This window comes from Pan troglodytes, chromosome 8 (assembly GCF_028858775.2).
Source record: "Pan troglodytes isolate AG18354 chromosome 8, NHGRI_mPanTro3-v2.0_pri, whole genome shotgun sequence".
NCBI lineage: Eukaryota > Metazoa > Chordata > Mammalia > Primates > Hominidae > Pan > Pan troglodytes.
In genome coordinates, this window is record NC_072406.2 from 57,579,750 (window position 1) to 57,603,325 (window position 23,576).

At 43.3% G+C, this 23,576-nt stretch overlaps 1 long non-coding RNA gene and 1 pseudogene across 2 annotated transcripts; one reads left to right on the forward strand and one right to left on the reverse strand.

The window, feature by feature from the left end:
* Positions 1-22,283, reverse strand: LOC134807163 (uncharacterized). 2 transcript variants are annotated; one of them, XR_010146866.1, is made up of 4 exons: positions 22,208-22,283; positions 21,430-21,509; positions 7,126-7,465; positions 1-719 (listed from the first exon to the last, which is right to left on the reverse strand). It is a non-coding gene; the product is annotated as an uncharacterized LOC134807163 (long non-coding RNA). The 2 variants fall into 2 exon arrangements; XR_010146867.1 differs by lacking the exon at positions 7,126-7,465.
* Positions 1,694-3,868, forward strand: LOC100612719 (eukaryotic translation initiation factor 2A-like; annotated as a pseudogene).
* Positions 22,284-23,576: the final 1,293 nt, after the last annotated feature.

Consider the following 23,576-nt stretch of genomic DNA (forward strand, 5'->3'; position numbering starts at 1 on the left):
TACTTTAACGCTGTCTTGTATTTTCAGATGCTTCCAAAATCTACAATCAATGAGTTACTTGTATGGAGAGGTTAAACATGCCAAGGTTTCACCAGCCATGAGCTTCACCAGCAGTGGGGAGAGGGGAGTCTGGAAAGCCGGGAGATTATTCCTTGTTTCTCAGTCAGGCTCATCTTCAGGCTCTGCAGGGGCAGCCTTAATTTACAGTCAGTCTTGGGAGGAGTGTTCTCCAAGGGAGGGTAAGGATAGCCAGGTTTAAAGAGCAAGGAAAGGGAGACAAAAGGCAAGCCCAGAGGCAGGTGCCAGCGGCTGTTGTAGCAAGTCCCTTTGCCTCTTCTTCAGGCCATTTTCATTGCCACTTGTGTCAGCTCTGGAAGACCACAGGAGCTTCCAGGTGATCCTAGCCCCAGACTCTAATTTTGCTTGAAATCCACTAATTCAGATTCTCCAATGGCTGTGCCCTTCCTGGCATGGCCCACCTCCTCTGCACTTTCCCCCTGGAGTAAATGTACAGGAATGGGAGAGCTAGTCAGAGAGGTGACCAGAAGGTCAGAGATTCACTTTTGTTTCCATCCAAATCATAGATGTGTAAAATCAGAACTTTCTCATTTAGGGCCCCACATCCACAGGTGCTTCCTTGGTGAAAAAAATCAATCTGGGAGATATTTTAGAATTACAGAGTCATGATCTTTTCCACCCACACAAGATGAATTCTTGTCCTGCAAAAGATCAAAGGAAATCTGGTTATAAACAATGCTGCTGCATGAACATGACTGGGAGGAAAAAATGGAGAAGAGATGCTTTCACACCCAGGAGCTGCCTTGCATGTCGAGGGCATTTGCAGCAGGATTTACAACAGAATTACACCATTATTGATCCATTCATCTATTTCTTTTTCATTCAATAGCTATTTCCTGACCACACTGGACACAGAAGGCTAAGGAAAGAATCTAATTAATTCATTTAACAAAAGTGTATTGGGCACCTACTATGTCCCAGGCTCCATGCTAGGGCTGGGGAGCAATGGTGAGAAAGACTTCTCTCCTCCCCTCACTGAGCCAGCATTCTGCCTAGGAAGACAGAAAATAGGCCAGTCAACACATGACCAGGCAACGTAGTAACAGGGCAATGAGGTAGACATGACCTGGGAGAGGCTACTTCAGAAAGTAGCATCTGAAGGTTAAGAAGGAAGCCATCACATAAGGACCCAGGACAAGGCTTTCACGCCTAGGGCGCCTAGGGGACAATGCAGAGCTCCCAGGTCGGAGGGGCCTGTGCTCACCAGAGGGGGCCTGGCTGGGGATCCAGCAGGGGAAAGGTGCTCAGCCTGAGACTGGGAAGCAGGAGTGACAGGTGTGTGGGGAATGGCAGGCATGGGAAGCTACCGTAGGTGCCATGAGTGGTATTCTAGGGCCTTGAACAGGGAGATGGATGGAATTACTTCTTGGAGGATCATGCTGCTGTTATGCAGTGAATAAAGTGAGAAAGGGAAAGCAAGCAGAGAGAGCACTGCAGAGGCCATGGAGGAGGGGAGGTGGGGAGGAAGTATCGCTGTGACACAGCCATGGCAGTAAGAGCAGCCATGCATGGTGGAGTATGAGGTGTGTTTGGATCTGACTGTGAACTCTTTGTGGAAAGGGAGTGATAGAGACTTGAGCCAATTGCTTAGGTTATTGGATTGAGCAAGTAAAGGATGGTGGTGACCCTTTCTGAGACGAGGATATCAGAAGAATCAGGCTGTAAGGCAGGGAAGGAGGGATGTCAGTCCCTGCCCTGCCAGAGCGCAGGTTCTGTGGACGACACAGTTGTGGAATGTGAGTCAGGTGCCAGATGGCCTTGGTGCTGAGTGTGAACTGATAGGAGCCTATGAAGGGACCACAGTTTATTTCCTTCCTCCTGCTCTGGTTCATTTGGACCCCACTGAAGACTGGGGAGGTTTCTGCAGCCGACATCAATAAAGTGGTGACAGAGAGCACCAATTGCAATCCAAAATCCTACTGCTGAGGATTCATCACGAGCTTATTCATATGGCCAAAGAGAAACTGCAAGAGCAAAGGCTGTGTGCCTGGAGAATTCACACATTTCCCATTACTTTCCAGCAGGGAGTGGAGGACACATATACAGACCTCCCCTAAGTTAGTCAAGTAAGAGACCCAGCAGCAGTATAACAGCTCATGACAAGAAGGGGGATTGGAAAAGGTAACTGTTTTCCAGGAGAAGGTGGGGCTGTCCATGCCACTCCTGGAAGATGTGGCTACAGACTCAGAGATAATGATGCTTCTAGTTCCCACAGTCAGTATGTGAACCCAGCTGAGGATCAGAAGGACTCTGTATGGTGAATGCACCACCATGTTTTGCAGAAAGCATAGTGTTTCCAAGGAAATCTCAGGAAAATTACAAAATCTGTAACTTTAGCAACAGTTGGAGCTTCATTTGCTGGGGCAAAGGAAAAAAATTATAAATATTATCAGTGTCACTAACATGAGTTTACTACACTTCTTCCACCTCCAAAGGCACTTTTTTCTTGAATTCTTACCAAAAACCCATGTCCTGGTAATACAGCAGCCTTACACTTCCCTACACATGGCACTCCTGGGAGACTCAACCTGCAACTCCATCGTGTGAGAGTGGGATGTGCCTGAAGTCTTTCATCAAGGAAAAAATGTAAATTGGTATCCATCTGGTCAGATGATGAAACTGTTTTGTGTCCAAAATGTTAACAATAAAGTTCACTTCTTTGTAAACGATGATTTTATAAAATTGCAAGTAAATTGTCTTTGCAGAAAATTAATTGTGGGTTATCACTTGGACTCCAATCACACAAGGGGGCTGTCTATGTTTCAGGGAGTAAGGGTGTACTTTCATTTGTTGTATTATACTCGTACCCCAACTTTTTTGGACCTCATGCAGCTTTAGCCAACAGCAGTTTCTCTAAGCCGATGAGGTTACAACGCTGTGGAATGAAAAATCCACTGCTGGCTTGTAATAGCGAGAACAGATGTTGACAAGAGAAGAACTTCCTGCTATGGGGAACAAAGGCTGCATTGCACTGCAACAAATGGAGAAAGTGCTGTCATTTGTTCAATTACCAAAACATAGCCCCATTTATGATATAATTTGGAATTCTGGTTCTACTGAGTTTTATGCTATTTATGGTTTTATGCCTGCCAAAGCTATGATTTTCAACTTGAAATGTGATCTTGTGTTTGACCTTGGAACTGGTGCTCTAGCGCAGCCTATTCGGCCCTTGTGGCCATATATTAATACTAACTAGATTTGGAAATCTGAGGAACAAACGTGAGTGTGGGATATTAAAAGCTACAAACTTATTTCCAAACAAGTATCCTCTGATCATACATATTTTGCTAGGTACCTAGATGGGAGCACCTTTTACTATCACACATGCTCCCAGGTTGTGTGTTAATAATGGATACAAGCTTTGACATTATACCAGCCCTATCCTGCATGAGTAAGATGTGTCACCAAATGTAGAAATATGGCAGGCTTCTTGGCAGCCATTTCTGGATGAACTATTTCCAGCAAAAGCAGTAACTTATCAAGCAGTTCCAAGTGAAGTACCCAACTAGGAACCTAAATTTGCAACGACTGATAGACTCCCAGCTTTAAGAAATAAAACAATCACCAATTCTAAGCTGTATGAAGAGAAATCACCCCAGAATAAGAAATCCCAACCAGGAAATGATAAACCATTAACAAAAGCAGCCCTGAAAAATCAAAGGAAATATAAAGCTAAGAAAGCTACAAAGCAGGAAGTAAGAAGTGACAAGAGTCCAGATTTGACACCTACCCCTGTCCCCCAGAGCACACCCTGAAATACAGTGTCTCAGTTAACATCTGGAAACCCTGAGATAGATGAAAAATTCAAGAACCTAAAAAGCCAAAAGCAACTGACTCTCAGTTAACATCTGGAAATCCTGAGATAGACGAAAAATTCAAGAACCTAAAAAGCCAAAAGCAGCTGAACCTTGAAAGAACACAGCAACTGAAACACAGCTAGAAAAACAGTGACTTAGAAAAATAAAAGATAGTTCCCTTCTCCAAGAGCTGGAAGATTTGAAAATGGTTACTTAAAGATTCACAGAGAGCAGATTTATTAGTATAAATCCATAGAAACACATCTGGGTTAAATCCAGGAGAGCACCCTGAATATCCATGTACCCACACTTAATGCTCAAACATTATATTAACCATTTACCTAAGCTTTTGCACATTTGGGAAATTATGTATTAATGACCACTAAGTTAACATCTTTCAATGCAAGTTATAGAAAAGACACATACGAATTTCTTAGGTAAGTTTGATAGACTAAAAGACAAATATCAATGACATTCAGTAGAGACCAGTATTTACCATATAAATGAATATGGGTATTTTAAACTAAAACAAATAAATGTAACTCACTAGATTGTAATCCAAAAGAAGTCGATGAAAACAAGGCGAACAAAAGTTTGTTTCTGTAACTTTAGAATGAATATATGTTTCTTTTTCTTCAACCTATATTCACTCACTGATATGCTTTGGATGTTCATCGCTTCCAAATCTCATGTCGAAATGTGATCCCCAGTGTTGGAGGTGGGGCCTAATGGAAGGTGTTTGGATCATGGGGGTGGATCCCTCATGAATGGCTTGGTGCTGTTCTCATGATAGTGAGTGAGTTCTCACAAGACCTGGTTGTTTCCACCGTGAGTGGAAGCTTCTGAGTCCTCAACAGAAGCAGATGTCAGCACTGCACTTCTTGTACTATCTTCAGAATCATAAGCCAATTAAAAGTGTGTGGCACCTCCCCCTGCCCTCTTGTTCCCACTGTCACCATGTGACATGCATGCTCCCCCATTCACCTTCCACCATGATTGTAAGCTTCCTGAGGCCCTCACCAAAAGCAGATGCCAGCACCACACTTCCTGTACTCTCTGTAGAACTATGAGCCAATTAAACTTCTTCTTTTCTTTATAAATTGCCCAGCCTCAGGTATTTCTTTACAGCAATGCAAAAATGGCCTAATACAGAAAATTGGTACTGGGGAGTAGGGCACTGCTATAAAGATACCTGAAAATGTGGAAGCAACTTTAGAACTAGGTAACCGACAGAGGTGGGAAGAGTTCGGAGGGCTCAGAGGAAGATAAGAAGATAAGGGAAAGTTTGGAACTTCTTAGAGACTAATTAAATGGTTGTGACCAAAATAGTGATAGAAATATGGATAGTGAAGGCTAGGCTGATAAGGTATCAGATGGAAATGAGGAATTTATTGGGAACTGGAGCAAAGGTCACCGATGTTACACTCTCCCAAATAATTTGGTGGCATTGTATTCATGTCCTAAGAATCTATGGAAGCCCAATCTTAAAAGTGATGACTTAGGGTATTTGGCAGAAGAAATTTCTAAGCAGCAAAGTGTTCAAGAAGTGACCTGGCTGCTTCCAACAACCTATAATCAGATAAGGGAGCAAAGGAATGACTTAAAGTTGGAATTTATGTTTAAGAGGGAAGCAGAGCATAAAAGTTTAGAAAATTTGCAGCCTGGCCATGTAGCAGAGAATTTAACCAGGCTGCAGAGAAACCACTTGCTAGAGAGATTAGCATGACTGCAACAGAGCCAAGTGCTAATATCCAAGACAATGGGGAAAAGACCTCAAAGGCATTTCAGAGATCTTGAAGGCAGTACTCCCCATTATAGGCCCAGAAGCCTAGGAGGAAAACAGTGGTTTCAGGAGCCAGACCTGGGACACCACTGCCGTCCACAGGCTTGGGATGCTGCTCCCTGCATCCTGCCTGCTCCAGCTCCAGCTGCAGCTCAAAAGTCCCCAGGTATAGCTCAGGCCACCACTCCAGAGGCTGCAACCCATATGCCTTGGTGGCTTATGTGGTGTTAAACCTGAAGGTGCACATAATGCAAGAATGAAGGAGGCTTGACAACTTCTACCTAGATATTAAAGGCTATATGAGAAAGCCTGGGTGCCCAGTTAGAGGCCTGCTGCAGGGGCAGAGCCCCCACAGAGAACCTCTACTAGGGCAATGCTGAAGGGAAATGTGGGGTTGGAGTCCACATGCCAAGTCCCCACTGGGGCACTCCCTAGTGATGAGCTTCAGATGAGACTTAGTACTTTTAGCTTGATGCTGGAATGAGTTAAGACAGAAGAGTTGGCAGCGGGGGGATCGTATTTTGCAATGTGAGAAGAACATGAGATTTAAGTGGCCAGGGGAGGAGTTATAGAGTTTGGATGTTTGTCCCCTTCAAATCTCAAGTTGAAATGTAATACCCAATGTTGGAGGTAGGACCTAGTGGGAGGTGTTTGGATCATGGGACAGATCCCTCATGAAGGCCTTGGTGCTGTCCTCTTGATAATAAGTGAATTCTCACAAACTCTGGTTGTTTAAGTGTGTGACACCTCTTCCCTCTCTCTCTTGCTCCCACTCTCACCATGTGAGATGTCTGCTCCCCCTTCACCTTCCACAATGAGTGGAAGCTTCCGAGGCCTCACCAGAAGCACATGCCAGCACCACACTTCTTTTCCTATCTTCAGAACCATAAGCCAATTAAATCTCTTTTATTTGTCAATTACCCAGCCTCACATAGTTCCTTACAGCTGTTCAAAATGGCTTAATACACTCACCGAATTGCTCGGCAAAAACTGAAGCAGTAAATTTGGGGAAAACTGAATTTCTTTCTAGTCTACTACCTTAGGAAGGCCTTAAAATTCCATTAGTGCATTTTTAAACCAGGATTCAGGCCTTGCTGTATTCAATGAGTGTGTATATTTGAGGAGCCTCAGAAGAGTCTGAATACGCAGTCAAGTGTTGTCATTCTCCTCATAAGAGGAATTTGGGCAATCTCTTTGATGGAACAGTCAATGATGGAGCTGGACACACAATTCTGGTGTGCTGAGCCACTCATTTATTTATGCATACTTATTTTGTGTTTCCTGCAGGCTAATCTTTGCGTAAATATAGCCAAGATATCATGAAAATTCCCATGTGGAGTCTGTTTGGAAGGACATTAGTAATACATTTGAAAGTTTCCAGCAGATAAAGTACCAGAATGAGAAAAAAAAGAATACTAAGTGACAAGAAAGGCATCCAGAGGGTAGAGGCTCCATTCAGCTACTGACCTGTGGTTCCACTGTGGAGAGCATGTGAGAAGTCCCATTTCCTGCAGCTCTCTCTAAGGCCGCAGTGGCTGACACAAGCTGCCCTGCAGCAGCAGGTCTCTCTCTGGGCAGTGTCCAGCAGGGGCAGGTGATGGCTGCAGAGTGTGGAGAGGGCACTATCTGCCTGGAGAGTGGTAGGTCTGCTGTGGATTTTCTCTGCTTTTAGTTTTATCTTGAATACAGATTTGAATTGTGGACAGTGTTGCAGGACATGGAATCTCTCTCTTAAGCTTTTTACGTAGCCAATTCTAGGTCTGATCACAATCCACACCTGGTTCTGGAGAATGACACCACTTTCATCCTGTGGAGAGGCAGGATGTTGTAATCACACTGCAGTATGTGGGAGGCAGACTGTGACTTGGGGAGCATGTTCCTGCCTCCTGGTTCTTAACTCTACATTGATGGTGGCCAGGCAAAAGACAAACAGGTATGAGTGACGAGAAACTGACCTTAGGTGGAGTCCTGGAGAAAGTCTTGGAATGCCACCTTCTACTGCTGTTGCTCTATGACCCCATCCTTTTCTTAATCCCTTGGCTGGAGAAACTGTAGGAAAAACCTTTCCTTCCCTCAGCTCCTGGAAACCCATTTGAAGTCTGGTTCCTATCATCCTTGCAGCCTAACCTTTTCTCTGGGAGAACCTGATTGAAGAGTGTGACCAAGAGATTTATTCTCAGGGCTGCCACGAGAGATAAAAGAAGGGTCTGGGAGTGCAATGAAGAACTAGAAGCCTCAAAATCAAGCCATATTTCACAAGTTCCATTTGCACTTGGGGAGGGGAGGGGAGAAGAGAAAAGAAGGATGTTTCCACGCTTGCTCCTGCTGCGCTCCAGCTGAGAAACCACACAGCGACCATCCTGCTGGACTCCTCGCCTTGCCCATGACACTCGCTGTGGGAATAGGGACCCAGGTAGCATATTTGTCATTCACACTTTCTTGAAATCAGCATCATACAATCACCAGTTTCCTTGGCATCTGCTCTCTATCCATTCCATAATAAATACCTCTCATTTCGTTCACATTGATATACAGTTTACTGAGTCCTTTCACATTAGTTCACTCAAATCAATTTCCTGAGGAAAGCACCATGTGAGGTTTTTGGGGGTGCAACAGTCAACAAGACTTGGAAGGCCCTTGTCCTCAGGGAGCTTACAGCCCAGTGGGGAGACAGGCATGGCCAATATAAGAAATCAATGACAGTAAAGTAATTGCACATTGTTGTAAGTGTTGTAAAGCAAACAAATAGGACCTGAGATAATGCATATACTATTAAGAATTATATTAAATGCAAATCAATACAATTCTCAAGTTAAAAGGCAGGAGAGGAAGTGGGAGTGACTGCTTGATGAATACAGGGTCTCCTTTGGAAGTAATGAAAATGTTTTTGGAACTAGATAGCAATGATGTTTGCACAACACTGTGAATGCACTAAATGCCACTGAATTGTTCAATTTAAAATGCTTCTATTTCATGTTATGTGAATTTCACCTCAATAAAAAATAAAGAAACAATAATCTGTGCTTATCTGCTCATATATCTGATATCACTCATCATAATCATATCCAACTTTATTTGCTGGAAAACTACAAGTTTATGTTTTATACCACAATACCCATTCATATTTGATATAGACTTAAAATCTTCTACTATCTTATATATAAGTATATATGTTACATAGTACGTTACATATATAGCGTGATATGTGTTATATATAAATCATATATTTTATATATATAAAACATATGCGTTTTTTATATATATAATTTTTCTATATGTACAGTGTTAAATTTGACCCAAGGCTATCTCCATACTTTGCATTCCTACATAACAAACTGCAACTTAGCATATAAACAAACCGAAACCTAATTTAGGAGTATAATTTTTAAGCTTGTTGTAACAAACAGCCAGATATCAGCCAACATAAGCAGTCAAGCAGTCAAGCTTCAGCCAATCACAGGCAGCCAACTGATAAGGCCATGCCCTAATAAGGCAATGGCTAACTAATCAAATTATTTCCGTGCTTTACTTCCAGGTTCTGTCTGCAAATGCTCACTGCTCATGTAGAGTGGAGCTCTCTGAACCTCTTCTGGTTCTGAATGCTGCCTAATTCATGAATCATTCTTTGCTCAAATACAATCTGTTAAATTTATTTTGTCTAAAGTTTTTCTTTTAAGAATAAATAATTGAATTGCTTTTTGCTATTAACATAGATCCATTTCCCTTCATAGAAGGGTAGCAGCCATCTTGTGTGAAATTCCTGTATCTCATTGTCTGTAGTAAACTTTTCCTTAGTCTTTTCCTCCAGGCTGAACTATCCCAGGATTCTACATTTTCTTCCTGATCAAGTTTCCCATCCCTTCAAGTCTTACCGTGATTATCTTTGAAGCCCACCCTATGGTCTTCATATTCTTTCCTCAGTGAACATGTTACCTTATGGGGGCTCTTTGCAAGTGTCCTCTCCTACAAGGGTACACCTGGATCATGCCAGATATGCACCTGCACTGAACACAGAGGCTGCACATGCTGGAATATGTTGTCCTGGCTCCATCTTTCATAACTCTTACCCTTTCTGCACTCAGCCAGCTCTCCTGAGCTTTGGTTTCACCTTTCCATTCTGCCTTTCTGGGCCAGCTCCACACTGGTCTGCACACTAGTCTCTTATAAATATATTTCTGATCTCTTCTCTAATTGAATAAAGTGACCGAATTGTTCAAATATCATGGAGATGAATGCCTTACTCAAAGATAGCAGACTGTATTCATATGCTCCAGCCTTTACATAAGAAAGATCATGCATGCATTGCACTGCGTAGACACGTGCCCCTGGCAAGAGCCCCTGGCTTGAACATTTATCCTGAACAGCCATCCTGCATTCCTCCTATACTTGATATCCCTCTTCTCTCCCTGGTTCCTCATCTTCCTAGTTATTCTTCACCTGGTTTCATGCCTTTAGTCTTCTTTTTTGCTCTTCCTCTTTGTTTTAATAACTTGTTGGGAACTCTTTTCCTGGGTTGAAAAATTATGTTTTCTACTCTGTTTGGCTCTTAACTTTATATGGCTTGAACACACCCTCTGGCTGCTTTGGTACATGAGAATTACATGCACAGGAGTTTTGTCCCCACTGAACAATTTCATCAGCTGAAGAGAGGAAGTAGGTGGCATACACAGTATGTGCCATATTCCAAACACGTATCTGTTTTCCAAAGTAAAATGAGTTACTTAAGGACAAGAAACTCACAATATGTAAACAAAAATCACGAAGGAAGTGCTCAGAAAATGGTTTCCAAGGTGGATTTTCTCTAACTGAACAAGGGCCCAGGCATCATTCCCTTCCACCTCTTGAAACTGATGACTTCTCCAGGTTCCCACAAAACAGATTCTGTACTACACTGACACTTGATATGGGTCCAGTTAATTCTAAAACTCTGTGAAGTAGATGGGACAGCATGGTTATCCTTTCCTAGCAAAGGAATAAAAGAAAAGACCTGTAAGGTGAAAGGATTTACCCTCTGTTATGCAGGAATTTATTGTGGTTTGAATCTTTGCTTGTCTGAAAATATCTGTATTTTCCCAAGCTTGTAGAAGCATTGTTTTCCACTGCTCTCCAACTTCCAACATTGCTATCAAGTCAGCACCTCTCATCCTAATCCTGTGCATGTTAGCTGTGTTTATTTTCTCTCTTTCTCTCTCACCTTTCTCAGTTTTAGTATCATGTCTTTGTTTCTGAAATTTCACAATGGTATCACTGGTAGATTTTTTTTTGTTCATTTATGTGAATTTATGATACTGCATACACAAAGGTTTTTCAATCTGAAATCTCAAGCCCACTGGTTCTGGGCGTTTGTCCAGTATTATTTTTCCAATAATTTCCTTCTGATTGTTTTCTCTGTTCTCTGGAACACTTCTTAGTTAGATACTGTTCTTCTGAATTGAATCTCTAATTACTTTTTTTCTTTTTTCTTTTTTTTTTTAGATGGAGTCTCTCTCTGTCGCCCAGGCTGGAGTGCAGTGGTGAGATCTTGGCTCATTGCAACCTCTGCCTCCCAGGTTCAAGCGATTCTCCTGCCTCAACCTCCTGAGTAGCTGGGATTACAGGAGCATGCCACCACACCCAGCTATTTTATGTATTTTTTAGTAGAGACGGGGTTTCACCATGTTGGTCAGACTGGTCTTAAACTCCTGACCTCATGATCTGCCCGCCTCAGCCTCCCAAAGTGCTGGGATTACAGGTATGAGCCACCATGCCTGGCCTCTAATTTTGCATCTAGCTATTTTCCATTAATCACTACTATGCCTTTTTGTCTGCATTCTGTGTTTTTTACCTCTTTACCTACCACTTCTTTGTAGATTTAGTCTCGATCTGTTGCCCAGGCTGGAGTGCAGTGGCATGATCTCAGCTCACTGCAACCTCCACCTCCCTGGTTCAAGAGATTCTCCTGCCTCAGCCTCCCAAGTAGCTGGGATTACAGGTGCACACCACCAAGCCTGGCTAGTTTTTGTACTTTTAGTAGAGATGGGGTTTGACCATATTGGCCAGGCTGGTTTCAAGCTCCTGACCTCAAGTGATCCACCTGCCTCAGCCTCCCAAAGTGCTGGGATTACTGACGTGAGTCGCCACGCCTGGCCTAATGTTTTTAAATCAAAATCTTTTTTTTTTTTAATTTCTGAGAGATCTTTCTTGTTTTCTTATTGAATTTGTTTTTAGCATCTCAGTTGAGATAAAAGGCAAGATCGTGACTGAAGGGAAGAAGCCTGCTCTGAGTTTCAAATACAAAATTGGTCTTTTTGTCAGAACAAACAGCTTGAGAAAAAGGAGTCACTAAAACTAATTGTTTTTCGTTATCAAAAACATTCAGTGCTCATGGAGAACAATATTTGAGACTCCATTCTATTATGAAATAATTGGGGATTATGTATTCCAGGTTTTATCACAATTATCTTAAAAATCAATACTTTTTTAGAATCAATAATTAACTGTTTATTTAGCTAACCACTACTTCCAACATCCCAAGTCTTCCTCAGTTTAACTGTTGATATTTTTGTTTTAGTTTGCTTGAATAGATTTGCCAGAAATTTCTGATAATAGGGCTTACGATTAGTAAACTTCGGGTCCTTAAAAAAAAAGGGCTCAAAGTTGCTTAAAACAACTATTTTTAACCTTGTAATTTTGGGGGCTTGGATTAGAATTCTAGCTAAAAATAACACATTACAAAATTTTAAAGATACTGATCTATTGCTTTCAGAAATTTCTTGCTTTTAAGAACGCTGATTCCAATCTGGTATGCATTTCTTTATAGACAACCTGTAGTATTTTTTGTTTGCCTCATTAGCTCTTAGAACTTCTTTTTCGTTCTTGGTTTTCTGAAATGTCACCACACGGTGTGCTTATGGTTTTTCTGTTACAGTTATCCTATTTAACACCCAGTGAGCTATTTCTATTTGAGGATTCATGTCTTCATTTACGAAAAAAGAAAAAAGTCTTCTTTTATTTATTTTCTCCCTTCAATTCTCATTTCTTTTTCTTTTTCAAGTCCTATTAGATGGAATTTGGAACTCTCTGATAAATCCACTTTGTCTCACAATGTTTCTTTAATATTTTCTATTTCTTTGTCCTTTGGGGATACATTTTACGACAATTCTTTGTTGTCATTTCCCAGTTTACAAATTCTGTTTTCAGCTATGTTTATTCTGTTCCTTAATCCACTATTTTTATTTCATTTATCTTTTTTCCCTCCAGATCTCAAAGTTTTTGCTTTAATTTATATATAAAATACTCCAATCCATTTCTGTGATGTTATACATGTTAATATTAACTACGCTTATTCTTAATAATTTCTTGATTTTCTAAACTTCCTTTACTATTGCGATATCTTCTTCATGTAATTTGAAACTTTAATGTATTCAACATGTCCTTTTAATGATGTTGATTTCTTGCCAGTGTTTGGAGATTCTTGATTGTATGGCCATCTTTGCTTTTGTTTCTTTGACTGAGAGGGGAATTGAACATATATTTCTGCTGAGTAAGGTTTGCTCTGTGTGTGTGTGTGTGTGTGTGTGTGTGTACATACATGCTTCTACTAATATTTATATGTATTAAATTAATGAAAAACAAGTCTCTGTCTTCACAAGTTAGTTATAACCTATGGCATCAGTCTGCCCAGAAAGGCAGTCTATCCTGGAATTTAAGTAATTTTTGGTGGTAGACAACCAGTAATGCCAATTACTAACTCTACGACTTTGGATAAATTATTATTCTCCGAGCCTCAACTTTCTTAGCAAAGTGAATATAGCTCAAGAGTAATGGGAGGATTAAGTGTGCTCTTGCAAATCTGTACACTAGTGCCTGGCACTAGCAAACAATAACACAAGTGTTAACTGTTATTTTGGTTGTCTCCAATCAGAACCTATTAATGGAGAAATTGACACGGAAAGGAAGGAATCATTTAGTAGAATTGGTAATGTGATGTTGGGTGAAATACTTTGATCCAAGAAATGTCCCTGTCCTTGTTTCCTCGCTCACTGTCCCCTCGTAGAAATCCTCGGTCCCCCTATGTCTCATGTCCTGAAACGTTGGGTGGGAGAGGCCCTGAGACACATCCACACAGCCCTGCAGCATGGAGGTGAGCACACTAGGCCAAGCCTGGGCATGAGGAGAAGAGAACACTGTAACCGCCAGAGGTTTGCAGCTTTCTCTGAGGATGGGAACCCACGTCCCCCCTCAGGGTTTCATCCTGCGGGCCCATCTGTTCTGTGTTTTTGCTTTTGATTTCCACTGGTAGCTCTTGTAGACAGCTGAGCATCTTTTCTCCCAAGAAGTGAGCAAGAAAACCTTAGCCAAAATCAGCAGCTGTTGGTGTGCTTAATAGAGAAAATATCTCCCAGAGCTGCCAAGGCCACATGATACAATGGGATCCGGGAAGCCCAAGGTTCTTTTCCCAAGGCACAAAGCAAATTTTAGCACAAAGAATCTTCACTTGGCTCACTTCCGCCCTTGGGTCATAAGTGTGGGACCTCAGACTCATTCTTCAGAGGTGCTGCCCAGCCGTTTGGAATGGACTGTGGTGGTCCATGGATGTCTGGGAAGTGGTTTGCTTCTTGTCTGTGTTCCTTCTCTGTGGCTGCAAGCTTGCTGGGGCTGGATTCCCAGGCTCTCCGACAGCAGGAGTGCACACACCCTGACCCAGCCTGGATTATGTCCCTCTATAGACTGGCCATCATTCCCACCTCTCAGGTCTCAAATCAGGCTATGAGTGCAGATTTCGTACCAATCTGTGGACTGTGGGTTTGCTCAGCTGGGACCTCTGGGGCCTCCAGAGGAGTGGAGAAGAGACAGAGTGCTGATAGGTTGGGCAGATGACCTTCAAGATCAATTAACACTCACTGATTGCAGCCAACTCCTCAGTTCTAATCCTAGCAGATGAGCAACAGGGCCCGTCACTTGCCCCAGGTCTCACATTCCAAGTCCTGCACTCTCTCCTCTGCTCTTACCGCCCCATCCTGGAGGAGTCAGGAAAGCCACACTGCCCTTGGCTGCCTGGACTTCCCCCACCAGCTGAGCTGCTGAGAGGCTGGTGGACTGAGGGGCGGAGCAGACTTCTGACTCTCTGAGGAAGAATCCAGCTGAGAGCCCCTCTTCTTAAGTGCTTCCAACCCAGCCAGTCCGAGTAAAGCAGGTCTGCAAACAGGGTGAGCAGGGGTCAGAAGGGAAGAGACAGCCTCTATAAACATCAACACCATGCCCTAGAACTAGGCCCCAGCTGGAGCCTCGCCAGCAGCCTCCCAGTCAATCAAGAAAAAGATCCAGAATTGGGGAAAAGGAAGATGCATCAGGGCCAAGCCTCGCGCCAGATCTGGCCTGACGTTTCTTGGTGCCATTGACTGTCCTGGCTGCATTCTGTTCGCCCAAGGTCAGTCCTGCCACCAGGCCAGGGCTGGCGTAACTGCCCTCCCTGCCAGGCCTTAATCCCATTCCCTGGAATTAGGCCTCATCTTCCTATTTCTTCTTGGGGGGCTTGTAGGGAAGGGCTTTTCCTGACGATGGACAGGGCTTTTTCTGGTGCCAGTGACAACTCCAGGGTTGCAACTTCCATCCAGACATTCTCTCACCTCATCCATGGATTTCAACAGTTGCTCAGACTAGACTTGAGTTTTCATTTGATATCAGGGGCATAGAACAGGGGAAGAAACAGGCGCTTTAGTTTTAGATCTCTGTCGAAGTCCTGGCTCTGCACTTACTACCTGTGTGGCTTTGAGCAAGTCGCTTACCCTCTCAGAGCCCCCACTTCCCCCATAGAGAAATGGGAGAATGGAAGCTATCATAGTGGCTTTGAGCAAGTCGCTTACCCTCTCAGAGCCCCCACTTCCCTCATAGAGAAATGGGAGAATGGAAGCTATCACAGTGGCTTCCATTTAGAAGGAGCTCCTCCCAGCCCTTCTCTAACAGGTCAGAGGAATGGATGTGCATCCACCACTCCCTGGCATTTGGAATCCCAGCCAAGTGCCGGTTCTGGCTTGGCCATCTGCTCCATCGCTGTCAGCACACTGCTCTGCATGGTGGGACAGTTCCCCATCTATGGTGCCCGCCTGAGCCATCACTGACCAGGCTTGGGTCTCCTTGGACAACCTTTATTATGTGGTCTGCCCATAGTGGGTGGCCCTGGCTGCTCCCAGGGCAGGGACCATGGCACTCAGCCTGCATCTCAGGAGTACCTGTCTGCATTTTACACCTAGCAGTTTCTCCATGAAGACTTGCTGGGTTGAAAAGAGTTGAGAACATGGCATAAGCTGTGGGATGGGGACCAAGAGAACCTCAGCTTCATACTCTAACTTTACTAAAATTACCCAAACACTTCAGTGCAAACGCATCCTCAAAACTATTCCTCCCGCGTGTCTTCTGCCTTAGAGAATGACACCAGCTTCCACTCAGTGCGAAAGCCTGGGCTTCATTTCTCACTGTGCCCCTCACCCACACTCCCCACTCCACCACCCTTCTCTATCACCCTCTCCACCACCCTCTCCATTGACCTCTCCACCACCCTCTCCATCATCCTCTCCAACACCCTCTCCATCACCCTCTCCACCATCCCTCCGCAACCATCTCCATCATCCTCTCTACTACCCTCTCCATCATCACCCTCTCCATCGCCCTATGCTTCACCCTCTCCCTCCTACCAATCTCCAAAACCTGTGGCTTCTGCTTCCTCTGTCTTATATCTCATGTTTAGTCTCTAGAATGCACGTTAGTTTAGTGACCAGAGAAGAGGTCCCATGCCACTGGGCTTTCACTAATGTCATTGCCACCACCTGCATGATTTCATGCCAGCAAAATCTTTCTCCCAGCCTGAGTAACTCTTACTCATCCCAAAGACCTCAACTCCAATATTGCCTCTTCTAAGTATCCATTCTTGCCTCTTTCCAAATTGGATTAGGTGTTTGCCCTCCCAGCCTATATGGATTAGATGTCCACCTGCTCAACCTATATGCTCCCTTCTCACCCCCATAGAGTAATTGTCATTCTTTGTGAATACTGCTAGTTTGCTTGTCTGTGTTCAACACTAGATGGAGTGCCCTCCAATGGCAGGGATGGTGTCAATACTTTTCAATGTGATGTTCATTCCTAGCAGGCTACAGACAGGGTTTAGTAAACACTCGGCATTTCTTGAATGGATAAGTTCTCCTTCTGTAGAAATGAACTTGCCAAAGGTGTAGGTAAGACTCTCCCAGATTAAAGGCTAAGGAGCATGATCACTAAATTCATCATGTAAACCTGGGTTGGATCCTGGATCAGGAATGGGCCATTCATGGGACAATTGGTAAAATCTGCATAAAGTCTATGGATTAGACGAATGTTCTATCAATGTTAATTTCCTGATGTTGTTCCCTGTACTCAGATGGCCTGAGAAATTGACATCTAGGAAATCTGAACCGAAAAGTATATGGGAATTTTTTATGCTTTTTTTCACCTTTTTCGTAAAGTATAAAATTATATAAAATTGAAAGTTAAAAATGCAGACAAAATAAAGGTGTATATTAATTGAAAAGAATGAAAACTAACTTCAGGATTCCCTCGGAACTTGATTTTTTCATTAGTAAATTTATCACCAGTTTTCTTTTCCTTCTGCTTTGCCTTTTCCTATAAAAAGCAGTATCTGTATGACAGGGCGTGGGAGGGACTCACTGCTGAAAGCTTACATGACAGGCACGTGTGTGATGAGTAGGCCCCTGAACCCTGCTGGGTGCCACCAACCAGCCTAGCAGGTGATTGCAGAGCCCCCAGTGGTCAAGGTGGACCCGGCCAGCCCAACACACCGGCCCAATGCACCGGCCCAAGCGCCTCCTGCTGGACTGGCTGGGCAAATGACTCAACTGGACTCTAAACACTAGAGCTGCTTCCTACCATGCTGAGGACAGCACCCGTTCATGGGAATGGGCTTCACAAACAGAAAAGACCCCCAGGAAGGAGATCGCCTAGCCCAACCCCAGCTCCACCCCGTCTTTCATCCTCAAGCCAAGATGGCTCATCCTCCGCCTCGTCCTCAGGGTGTGGACAGACTGTCTGAGTCTCAGGGTTGGGGCCTTCCCTTCAGATGTCAGGAGTGCAGGAGAGGTTGCAGGTGAAACCCCAGGCCTACTTCATCAGCTTGAGCCCCAAAGCTGGACAAACATCCCCTGTGGCAGCTGGCAGGCCTGCGCCCTCCAGGAGTACAGCTGGTCCAGGCCACCCTTCCCATCCAAGACTTGCAGACGTGGGAGCCATGCCACTGTCTCCTCCTACAGCTGCAGAGCCCCTGCACTCAGAGGCAGGACACCCCACATTTATCCACCCAAGCTCCAGAAGAAGGGCAGCCAGCCTTGGCTTGGGCATCTGGGGCAACATGGTAAGCACTTTCCCACAGGGCTGCCCCCAGGGCTGTTCAAAAGCTACTCTTTGGAATGAAATAAAATCTGCCCCCAGCAACATCCACCTACAGATCAAAGTCCTACCCTATGGTGATTACACAGAATCGGTTTGTTTTCTCTGCCTTGTTGCAATCCTTTAAACATCTGGAGACAGTAACTGTTTTCCTCCAGTCTTTTTTTAGACAGCGCTGTGGGATTAGACAGTTCTTCCACTCGTCTTCAAACAGCACGGTTTCTAGATCCCTCAAGATGTTATCACTGTCTCATATACTCACTTTTAAGGTTCTTTCTATAATGCAATGGACAATGAGACTACAAAGTTCCAGACAAACTAGCCAGCACAGAGGACAATAGGACTATCGCCTCCTCTGATCGACACCCCATTTTTGCATTAATGCATCCCATCACGGCCTTGTTAGCAATGTGTGACGTCATTGCTCCCACTGAAGCTGCAAGACAGCCACAAACTCCAAAACATTCACTCTCTCATATTTGCACAATTAACTTTTGAATACCAAATAAATGTTATATGTTAATCACTGCTAATATTATATCTGTTAGTTTTGTCTCTATAGTTAACACAATTTCATAACTATTCCTGGGCCTCCCAAGAGCATGGGAAGTCCCTCCTAATGACGTGCATGGTGGCTCCAAGCATGTCACCTGGGATGGGAGAGTGTGCAAAAAGACAAAGCTCTGCAGGGCCCTGCCCATCTGATAATGCTCCCTTACTCCTGGGGAAGCCAAGCAGAGAAGACTCCAATGCTTTGAACCATGGATGTGAGGCATTGTGAAGGGACTGTGTGCTCTAGAGAGGGTGTGAGGGGATGCGAGGGATGCTGGAGGCAAGGTGCACCTCTGAACATGTGCGCATTTGGAATCCAGTGAGGAACCAGCAGGCCTATGGGCCTGGAGGGAGGGTCCTGGCAGCCCAGACACCCCTCCCCACACCGACAGGAGTTAAGACAAAGGCATCACTCTGCTTCATCACTTCTAGAAGAAAGAGAGGCAAGCAGACTGAATGTACACCTCACAAAGGGTGTGATTTACTGCTCCTGAAAAAAAGTGCTGAACTTTTTCATTCTGATGATATCCAGACTCCAGAGGGGCAGCAGTTCACTTCAGCGGTAGACAGTAATGTACATCTCTGCTCTGGAACTTCAAGCCACAGTCTGCAAGAAGAAACCCCACCTAGGAAAGTGGCACCAAGAAAATGCTTCCTGCCAAGACAATGCATTAAATTTATTCCTTACAAACACATCTCAACTGGGGCTATTTCTGCCTCAGTGAACTGTCAGAAAGGGAGGCAATGTGGTGGTTTTTCTTTCATCACATAAAGGAAGTCAGTAAAGTGGAGCATTAGCATTGTACTAGCAAATGCATCAACGGACACAAAGTAGCCTTGACCTCATGCAGGATTCCACAGATGTTAAAGTGTCTGTACAGATGAGCGGGGTCACCTGTGGCCAAGTGGTTCCATCATTAAACCATCCAAGGATTAGACCATGTCTAGTCTAGGGTTCATTGAAAGCAACTTCTGGGTGGTCACAGCAACAATTGGGAGGTTTGGGGTACTTACTGTGGTCCCAGGAGGTGTATGTGGTCTCTGGGCATGGATGATACTCATTCATTTCATGTTGGTCCAAAGACATGGTATTTAGTGAACGTTTTACATCATTTCTGCTTTGAAGTTGTGGCAAACTGTTGTTTCATTTAAGATGTTCATTTTCTCCCTCTCCTTTCTCTACTAGTTTTGGTTTATGTTTTCAGTAGTATTCAAAGCAACTTTAACCATAAATCTCAGTGCCTTGAAATTATTTTTAATTAAACAAAAAACTCATTCAATATAAAACAATATATATTAATTAAAACTCTGAGGACAGGCTTAGTAGAGGTATAAATTTCAAATCAAACCAATCAGAAAAAAGAACCAACAGAAATTTAATAAATGGAAAAATTGGGGAAGAAAGTAAACAGTAATAGCTGATGGTGCATTTACTTGGTGCCATGCACTATTCTGAACACTTTATCAAAGAATTCTTTCACTATCCTATGAGTTGTGCATCTTAAAGACAAAAAACCTTAGATGCAGAAAGGTTAAGTGGTTTTCTTATGATGGCCTTTCTAGTAACTTTAAGAACTAGAATTTGAATGCAAAACCCCCACCCTTAAATATTATACTGCTTCTTTCTTGATATAAAGTCTATTAAATAGAAGTCAAAAAATTAGAGAGACTGTATAAATAATTCCAAATATATCACTGATTATAATAACTATTACTGGGCTAAATTTTCCCTTCAAAAGGCAAATTATGTCAACTTAAATGTATTGTTAATACAAAAATCTTACACACAAACACATACAGGATTGAAATTAAGATAGATAACAGTATCAGAGTTGTCACAGAGGCCTGCTAATCGCCTGCTTCTCACATTTCCAGGGAGGTAAGCACACCACTCCAGCCATTGACTGGAGACTCCCTCACGTGCAGGTCTCTATCCAGAAGGGAACTCTCTGACCCAGAAAACACAGGGAAGGTGACTTCTATTGGATTCTCGTGACCACATTACTGAGTTCCCCACATTAAAAGGTGAGCAGGGAGGGCATGTTCTACTTTCTCCTGCAGCTTCCAGGACCTGCCTGTGCTTTGTCATTGCAGGGCTGGGCACATTGCTGCCTCTGGGAGGCCAAGCTGGTGCTCTTCTCATGCTCCTCACTCCCAGGCTTTGGCTGGCACCTTAGTCACCCAGTCTGCAGGACCAAGAATCTCCAATTTGGGGAAGAAGGAAAAGGAAAAGGAAATTCCATTTTTCCCTTAAGCACAAGACTACTTTTCCATAATAAAGCCACCTCTGTTCTTAGGACTCATCCAGCTGTGCTCCCAGTGGACTAAGAACCCAAAAGAGATGTGCAAGTATTTATCTCCCTCCAAAAACTGGATGGGATTTTAACAAACATGTCAGAAATTGAAAGAAGCAAGAGCACAAAAGACCAAGGGTGTAAATAATAAAACTAACAAACTTGATTGTATAGCTAGAAATAGAAAACAGACAAAGATATGGAGACATTGTTTCTACCAAAAACAATAAATAATAAATAAAAATTTTATAGAATTCTACAGTGTACAGTACCCCCTCCTTATCCCCAGGAGATTTGTTCCAAGACCCCCAGCAGATGCTTGAAACCTTGGATAGCACCAAACCCTATATACTGCTTTTTCCTGTACATACACACCTACGATAAAATTTAATGTACAAATTTGGCACAGTGAGAGATTAACAATAATAGTAAAGCAGAATAATTATAACAATATACTCATGAAAGTTATGTGGATGTGGTCTCTCAAAATATCTTACTGTACTGTACTCACCCTTCTTGTGATCTGTCTATCTTATCATCAGAACAATGAGTGAGTGACCAACGGGCAGGTACCAGAGGCAGTGTGGATACCTGCACAAAGAGATGATTCACCTCCCCAGTGAGACACAGCAAGATGGCACCAGATTTCATCGTATTACTCAGAACGCATGCAATTTAAAACTTATGAACTCTTTATTTCTGGGAGTTTCCATTTAATATTTTTGAACACCTGTTCACTGGGGTAACTAAAACTATGGAAAGCCACACTGCATATGAGTGAGGACTACTGTACTTTGCTCCCAATAAAATTTTAATTTTGAAAGAGGAAAAATTATAACAACTCCATATGTAGAATAACCCACAAACGAAGAAGAAAGGAATAGCCTCTCTCCCCAAAATAAGGTTAACATTTAAAAATATAAAAAACTTCAAAATAATATTTAGATTTAAAAAGAAATCAAAGGTAAAAAGGCTCTTTAAAAGGAAATGTAATTCAGAACATTATTTATTGAAACCTATAAGATATGGCCAAAAAGTACTCTAAGGAGCATTTATAGCCTCAAATGCATTGGCTTTAAAATATACTGAAAATAAATTAAAATATTGTACTGAAGTAACATTCAATTTAAGAAGAACTCCAAAGTAAACAAAAAACAATTTTAACAGAGGAAAAAATACATTTAGTTAAAATACAAGTTAATGAAATAAGAATGATTATTAAATAAGAATGAAATAAAAGAAGGTAAAAAATGCCGAGAGTTCTCTCTGAATGGAGGGCTCACACCTACCTGACTCTTTGCTGGAGTAATCTCTGAGCTGCAGTCTCGGATTACCTGGTGCCCCACAGGCACTCTCTCTGAAGCCAGAGGGTTCAGACCCACCTAACACATCACAATGCCTCAGTGATGGTGAACACATGACCTCAGAAGTCTCTTAGCCCATCTTTCCCCACCTCTACTCAGAAAGTTGTTTCTCAGTTGAGCCACACTCTGACAGTTCCTAACCCTAGACAAGGGAGGAGAGAAGATATATGTGTCAGGCAGAAGTGGCCTCTCTCTCCTTGGTGCAAATGCACCACCAGGGCCCTCAGACTGCACCCACTGCAGGGAGACAAAAGAGGAGAGCAGGGCCAGAGGAGGGAGCTGCCCTTAGAGACTTCCAGGTGCTTGATCAGCTCCCCTGGCATGGATCAGTGAGAGCCAACCCCAGGAGACATCTTGGGCTGAGCTACTAACACTCAACTCCTCCTACCTGCACCTTGTGGAGGGAGTAGCTGGTCAAGCACTGAGTCCAAGGAGAAGGTCTGGCCTCCTCTCCTGAGAGGAGGAAGGATGGGGACAACCAGGAACAGGGAAGACTGGGGCTTCTCTAGGAGACCAGGCCCTCGCAGGAAAGAGAAGCCCCACAGACATGGAGGCTGGCCAAGCTTTGCCCATTGGGCAGTGCTATGGACTGAGCTGTGTCTCCCCCAAAATCTAAGTGTTGAAGCCATAATCCCCAGTATGACAGGATTTAGAGGCAGGGCCTTTAAGGAAGTAAATAAGGTTAAATGCAGTCATAAGGGTGAGGCCCTGATCCAACAGGACTGCTATGCTATAGGAAAAGGAAAGCACATGAGAAGTACACACACACAAGGAAAAATCCACATGAGGACACAGTGAGAAGGCAGCCATTGCAAGTTCGGAAGAGTCCTCACCAGAAACCAACCCTGCTGCCACTTTGTTCTTCAGGACCGTGAGAAAACAAGTTTCTGTTGTTTAAGCCACCCAGTTCCGTGGTACTTTGCTATGGCAGCCCAAGCAGACTAATACAGTGAGGAGAAAAAATAAATAAATAAATAAATAGCAAAACAAAACACAGCCACTTCCTCTATTGGAATAGCCAAGATTTTTCTTTTTACATACTATATGTTAGAAAGAGAGAGAGTAAAAATGTAAAGAAAAGTGTTGGCTTTTTTATTTTAACTAGTGCTTAGCAAGTTTAAAACAATATAAATGGTGAAGGCCATCACACACGCATCCCTTCATTTGACACTTCAGGTCACAGCATCTGTCTGAACCTCCATGGCTCATCCCATTCAACAAATGTTTGACTGAGCAAATATTTGACGGCAGGTCTTGCGGAACATATGTGTGACAGGGAAGGACTGACAGGGTG